Genomic DNA, 6,529 nt, shown 5'->3' on the forward strand with positions numbered 1-6,529 from the left:
GTAGTTTGACTGACAGTGCTCAAATTATTTTTAGTTTACAGTCAAATATACTATAAACAAAAAAGTAAAAATTATAAATTGTAGGTTTAAAGAACCATTAAAGACCAATATTGACATATTCAGATATTTATGTAAAATAATGTACATTTTTAAGTATTAACATGGCATTCCACATAAGCATTAATAAACTGGGGATGTAGCTAGGATCCTGGTGTTCAGGATCCCAATGGTCAGAATATCGGCTCCGGAATCCTGATGGTCATCAAAATATAGGTTTCAGAATCCAGACAGTCGCAATCCTGAAGGTGAGTATTAGGGTTAGGGGTTAGGTTTAGGGTTAAGCACTAGGGGGGAGGGTTAGGGTTAGGCTGCTTGAGGCACAGTTAGGATTTGGCTGCAGGAGGGGAGGGTAGGGTTAGGTTGGCAAAGAGTACAGTTAGGGTTAGGCTGAGGAAGCAGTGGGTAAGGGTTAGAATTAGGGGTGTGCACCGGCCACTTTTCGTGTTTTGGATCTGGATCTTCCTTTGTGTTTTGGATCTGGATTGGTTTTGCCAAAACCACCCTTCCGTGTTTTGAGATATGGGTTTTGTGTTTTGGATCTGTATTTTTTGAGGGAAAAAAGCATAAAAACAGCTAAAATCACAGAATTTTGGTTTTTTTTATGTTTCTATGCTATTATTAACCTCAATAACATTAATTTCCATTCATTTCCAGTCTATTCTTAACATCTCACCTATTATTAACACCTCAAAATATACGCAAGTTGGTGGCACAAACACGTGTCACTGCAGTGGCAGACAGGATAGCAGTTTGAAAAACTATCCCCCAAATAGTACATAATGCAAAGAAAAAAAAAGAGATGCAAGATGGAATTGTCCTTGGGCCCTCACACCCACCCTTATGTTGTATAAACAGGACATGCACACTTTAACAAACCAATCCATTCACTGCCAGGGTCTGCCACATGACTGTGGCTGAAATTATTGGTTTGTTTGGGCCCCCACAAAACAAGCTGGCAATTAATCTATCCCTGCACAAACTGGCTCTACAGAGGCAAGATGTCATCCTCATCCTCCTCATCCGCTGATTCCACTCCCTCTTCAGTGTTGTCATCATTCTCACAGAGTATTAATTTGTCCCCGCTGGAATCCACCACCACAGGTCCCTCTGTACTTTCTAGAGGCTGGTCTTCCTGGAAGAATTGATAATTCATTTTGATGAACATCATCTCCACATTTTGTGGAAGCAACCTCCTGTGCCTTTCGCTGAAAAGGTTCCCGGCTGCACTAAAAACTCTTTTTGAGTACACACTGGAGGGGGGGCAACTTAGGTAAAATAGATCCAGTTTGAACAGGGGACTCCAAATTGCCTCTTTTTCCTGCCAGTACAGGTACGGACTGTCTGACATGCCTACTTGGATGCTGTCACTGATGTAATCCTCCACCAGTCTGTCAATGGTGACAGTATCATATGCAGTGACAGTAGACATGTCAGAAATTTTTGGCAGGTCCTTCAGTCTGGACCAGATGTCCAAACTTGGTCCTGTCTGCCCTGCATCATTGCCAGTGGGTTGCTTAGGATACCTAAGTTGTTACCTGGCAGCCCCAGTTGCGGGAGCAAATGAAGAAGGAGCTGTTGAAGTGTCAAGTTCAGCTTCAGCTGACAGTGTTTTCACCAGCAGGTCTTTGCACCTCTGCAGGCTTGTGTCTGCTGGAAAGAGAGACACCATGTAGGCTTTAAACCTAGGATCGAGCACTGTGGCCAAAATGTAGTGGTCTGATTTCAAGAAATTGACCACCCTGGAATCCTGGCAAAGCGAATGAAGGGCTTCATCCACAAGTCCCACATACCGAGCAGAATCGCTACATCTTAGCTCCTCCTTCACTTTCTCCAGCTGCTACTGCAAAAGCCTTAAGAGGGAAATGACCTGACTCACGCTGGCAGTGTCTGAACTGACTTCATGTGTGGCAAGTTTGAAGGGCTGGAGAACCTTGCACAACACGGAAATCATTCTCCACTGCGCTTGAGTCAGGTGCATACTCCTTCCTTTGCCTATGTCTTAGGAGGATGTATAGGCTTGAATAGCCTTTTGCTACTATTCCATCTTCTGAAGCATATAGAGGGTTCAGTTCCACCCAGTCACAACCTCTTGCTTCAGGTGATGGCAGGGCAGGTTCAAGAGTGTTTGCTCACGCTCCAGTGTTCGGCATGCAGTCGCTGAATGGTGAAAGTGGCCAGATATTTTTCGGGCCACACAAAGCGTCTCCTGCATGCCCTTGTCCTTATTCAGAAAATTCTGCACCACCAAATTTATTGTGTGAACAAAAACCATGGGATGTGCTGGAATTTGCCCAGATGTAATGCCTACACAATATTAGTGGCATTGTTAAATATCCTTCCCTATGTTCATGACTAATGGTTCAGCTTCACATGATGATGGAAGCCCTCCTCCTCCCAGAAAAATGAAAAGAGTTAAGCTGGAAAAAGCACAGCAAAGAACTGTGTGTTCCTCTAAGAAGATATCACAAATCCCCAAGGAGAGTCCAAGTGTAGTGGCGGTTGCGATGCCTGACCTTCCCAACACTGGACGGGAAGAGGTGGCTCCTTCCACCATTTGCATGCCCTCTGCAAGTGCTGGAAGGAGCACCCACAGTCCAGTTGCTGATACTCAAATTGAAGATGTCACTGTTGAAGTACAACAGGATGAGGATATTGGTGTAGCTGGCGCTGAGGAGGAAGTTGACGAGGAGGATTCTGATGGTGATGTTGTTTCTTTAAATCAGAAACCAAGAGAAGGAGTTGTTGTCCTTGGTATGAAAAAGCCCATCATGGTCATGCCTGGCAGAAGACCAAACATTCCACCTCTTTGAAATATTTCTATCTGAATCTGTACAACTGTCTTGCCATATGTAGCATATGTAAATGTGTTATAAGTAGGGGTGAGGACATTAACCACCTAGGAACACTCTCACTTATACGACAGCTGCAGCACATTCATAAAGAGTTACTGTCAAGTTAGGAAATTGTGGCTAAGACCGTAAGCAGTCCAGGAACACCTAAATCCCTTTGTCCTGTTGTATTCCAGCACCTGTAAACCACACTGTCAACTCCCTCTTCGTCAAATTCCTACTCAATCAGGATCGAAAGTAGTCCTGCAGGCCATGTCACTGCCATGACTGACTCCTATCTGGGATTCCTCTGGAGGATCCTGTATTGCTACGCCTACTGCTGCTGTTGCTGCTGGGAGTCATTCATCATCCCAGAGAGGAAGTTGGAACACCACTACTTCTTTTACTAAGCAATTGACCCTCCAACAGTCCTTAGCGAGGAGGATGAAGTATGACAGCAGTCATCCTGCTGCAAAGCGTATAACTGAGGCCTTGACAGCTATGTTGGTGTTAGACGTGCTCTTGGTATCCGCCATTAGTGCAGTGGGATTTAGACAATTGATGGAGGTAGTGTGTCACCTGTACAAAAGCCCGTCTAGATTCGACTTCACTAGGCAGGCGATACCGAGAATGTACAGAGACACCAGAAAAAGTGTCCTCAGTTTCCTAAAAAATGCGGTTGTACCCAATGTCCACTTAACCATGGACATGTGGACAAGTGGAACAGGGCAGACTAAGGACTATATGACTGTGACAGCCCACTGGGTAGATGTATCACCTTACACAGCAACAACAGCAGCATCACCAGTATCTGAGAATCTCCAGCTCGTTCCAAGGCAGGCCACACTGTGTATCACCAGTTTCAGTTAGATGCACACTGCCGACAACCTCTTAGAGAAACTGAGGGAAATCATCGCCCAATGGCACACCCCACTTAGACTCTTTTCGGGATTTGTGATATCTGACAATGCCACCAATATTGTGCGGGCAATACATCTGGGCAAATTCCAACACATCCCATGATTTGCTCACACAATAAATTTGGTGGTGCAGAATTTTTTGAAAAATGACAGGTGCGTGCAGGAAACGCTTTGGGTAGCCCTGAAAAATTTCTGCCCACTTTCGCCAAACAGCAACTGCGTGCCAAAGACTGGAGCACCAGCAAACACTCTTGAACCTGCCCTGCCATCATGAGGTTGTAACGCGGTGGAACTCAACCCTCTATATGCTTCACAGGATGGAGCAGCAGCAAAAGTCCATTCAAGCCTATACATCCACCTGTGACATAGGCAAAGGAGGGGGTATGCACCTGACTCAAGTGCAGTGGAGAATGATTTCCGTGTTGTGCAAGGTTCTCCAGCCCTTCGAACTTGCCACACCTGAAGTCAGTTCAGACACTGCCAGCTTGAGTCAGGTCATTCCACTCATCAGGCTTTTGCAGAAGCAGCTGGAGAAAGTGAAGGAGGAGCTAAGACGGAGCGATTCCGCTCAGTATGTGGGACTTGTGAATGAAGCCCTTCATTTGATTTCCCAGGATTTGAGGGTGGTCAATTTGTTGAAATCAGACCACTACATTTTGGCCACCGTGCTCAAGCCTAGGTTTAAGGCCTATGTGGTGTCTCTCTTTCCAGCAGACAGAAGCATGTAGAGGTGCAAAGACCTGCTGGTGAAAACACTGTCAGCTGACACGGAACTTGACACAGCAACAGCTTCTTCTTCATTTTCTCCCGCAACTGGAACTGATAGGAAACAACTTGGATATCCTAACAAACCCACTGGTGGTGATGCAGGGGAAGCAGGACCAAGTTTGAACATCTGGTCCAGACTGAAGGACCTGCCAACAATTTCTGACATGTCTTCTGTCACTGCATATGATACTGTCACAATTGACAGAATGGTGGAGGATTACATCGGTGACAGCATCCAAGTAGGCATGTAAGACAAGTCCGTACCTGTACTGGCGGGAAAAAGAGGCAATTTGGAGGCCCCTGTACAAACTGGCTCTATTTTACCTAAGTTACTCTCTCCTCCAGTGTGTACTCCGAAAGAGTTCTTAGTGCAGCCCGGAACCTTGTCAGCGAAAGGCGTAGGAGGTTGCTTCCACAAAATGTGGAGAAGATGATGTTCATAAAAATTAATGATCAATTCTTCCAGGGAGACCAGCCTCCAGAAAGTACAGAGGGACCTGTGGGGGTGTATTCCAGACGGGACAAATTAATACTCTGTGAGGATGAGGATGTACATAACACTGAAGAGGGTGAGGAATCAGTGGATGAGGGTGAGGACGACATCTTGCCTCTGTAGAGTCAGTTTGTGCAGGGACAGATTCATTGCCAGCTTGATTTGTGGGGACCCAAATGAACCAATAATTTGAGCCACAGTCGTGTGGCAGACCCTGTCGCTGAAATTATTGGTTTGTTAAAGTGTGCATGTTCTGTTTATACAACATAAGGGTGGGTGGGAGGGCCCAAGGACAATTCCATCTTGCACCTCATTTTGCTCTTTGCATTATGTACTCTTTGGGGCCTAGTTTTTCAAACTGACATCCTGCCTGCCACTGCAGTTCCACTCCTAGATGGGCCACGTGTTTGTGCCGGCCACTTGTGTCGCTTAGCATAGTCATCCAGCTACCTCGGTGCAACAACAATATTGTGAGGTGTTCAGAATAGACTGGAAATGATTGGAAATAAATGTTATTGAGGTTAATAATAGCATAGGAAAAGTGGCTGGTGCACACGCCTAATTTTAATGAACATTACTTGTCAAAAATATGGCAGGTTACATGTGCATAACACAACAAATAAATGGTTAACATAAGGCAAATTAAAGTAAAAAGTCATTTTGCCAATAAACTGCCCCCTTCCCATTGAAAAAGATCAGATATTTGTTTCTGTTTAGTTTAGCCTTTTCAGAGAAATTAGGACCAACACTGGCTTCAAGTGGGGTCCATCTCTATAACTCCTCTAATATCTCCTGATTTACCTCAAAATCAATGTCAACTAAACGTTGTCTGTTTTTTCTTCTCCAATAATTGTGAACCACACAGCAAGCTAAAAGCACTTTATTCATTTTAAGCAGAGATAAATTGATGTTTGTGTGGAAAATACTAAATTTATTTCTCATCGCCACAGGCATACTTTCCATCACACATCTAGCTCGGGACAAACAGTAGTTGAATATGCGCCTTTCAGAGAATGGTTTCAAAATATTTGGTAGTAAAGCAAAGGCATCACCTGCAACAAATACAAAATTAACCCACACTCTGTTTCTGTTGGAGTTGGGATGTATAATGTGCCCTGTTTGAAGCGGTCATGAAATTTTGTTTGGTCCAATGCACCCCCATCAGAAACCCCAACATATTTATCTATTTCAACAAAAATAAACTTGTAATTTGCATTCACAATGGCCATGAGTATAATACTGAAAAATCATTTGTAGTTATAAAAGTATCAGCCACATTTTATTGATGCATTTTCCAGTCCATCCTGAACAGCCTGATTGGCGGGAGGAGGACGATCTAACTTGACTAAAACGAATAACCATATTGTACTAGAGATGTGCGTTGACCCGCTTGTTTTGGTTTTGGTTCTGGATTCATCTTCGTGTTTTGGTTTTGGAACTAGTTTGTTTAAAAATAAATA

The sequence above is a fragment of the Taudactylus pleione genome, unplaced genomic scaffold (assembly GCF_031769625.1).
Source record: "Taudactylus pleione unplaced genomic scaffold, aTauple2 ptg001956l, whole genome shotgun sequence".
NCBI classification, from domain to species: domain Eukaryota; kingdom Metazoa; phylum Chordata; class Amphibia; order Anura; family Myobatrachidae; genus Taudactylus; species Taudactylus pleione.